Genomic DNA, 924 nt, shown 5'->3' with positions numbered 1-924 from the left:
TAAAACTTTCTACCTTCAAAAGACTATATGGATATAAACAAAGGGTATATGAGCTATGACCAATACTGTTTCTTCCTGAATATTCTGGACTGTGTAAGACTCTAGGGGAAAATGGGGAAGAGGGGTTGGCCAGTCAGAGGTTGGGGTAGAGTCAGATTTAATATAATTTTAAGAAAATAGATAACATAATGCTTCTTAACCTGAGCATGGTGATTACAAATTAAGACCTGCTATATTTGGGGCACTTGTGTGGCTAAGGGATTGAGTATCTGCCTTTGGCTCAGGTCATGATCTCGGGGTCCTGGGATCAAGTCCCACATCGAGCTCCCTGCATGGAGCCTGCTTCTCCCTCTGCCTGTGTCTCTGCCTCTCTCTCTGTGGCTGTCCTGAATAAATAAACAAAACCTTTAAAAAACAAAAAGTTTTTAAGTTTTGGTTTTTGAAGAATCTGTGATAATCCTCATAAGCAGCTATTACTATTCATATGTTGATTTTAATTTTCAAAGTAACTTATAAAGATTTATTTTTAAAAATCTCTAGCCCCTATCATCTCCTCCTTTTGACCTCACGACACATTTAAACATTGGGATGTGTGAAAGCATTTGGTAATAATTTTTGTTACACAGATGGTGCATGCCCACCTCATCTACGGAAGTTGCCGAGTACGTGGAGTCTTATTACTTGAAAAAAATGTACAATTATTTTCATAAATTTAATCATGAGTTTACTTCATGACCATTTCAATTTGGCCTTTCTGGAGACCTAGGAATTTCCCTAGAATTCAAATCTCAACCATCTCTAGTAGGGAAAGTCTTTCATTTAAAAAATTTGTATGTTTTTATTTCTTTCTGGATAGAAGGGTGATCCTCTTTCTAAGAAGCTTCTGTCAACAGCCTGTGTCTCAGACTGACATTCTCAGTAATG

The sequence above is a fragment of the Canis aureus genome, chromosome 23 (genome assembly GCF_053574225.1).
Source record: "Canis aureus isolate CA01 chromosome 23, VMU_Caureus_v.1.0, whole genome shotgun sequence".
Taxonomy (NCBI): Eukaryota; Metazoa; Chordata; class Mammalia; order Carnivora; family Canidae; genus Canis; species Canis aureus.
The sequence above is the reverse complement of the archived record's forward strand: the minus strand, read 5'-3'. Positions refer to the sequence as shown.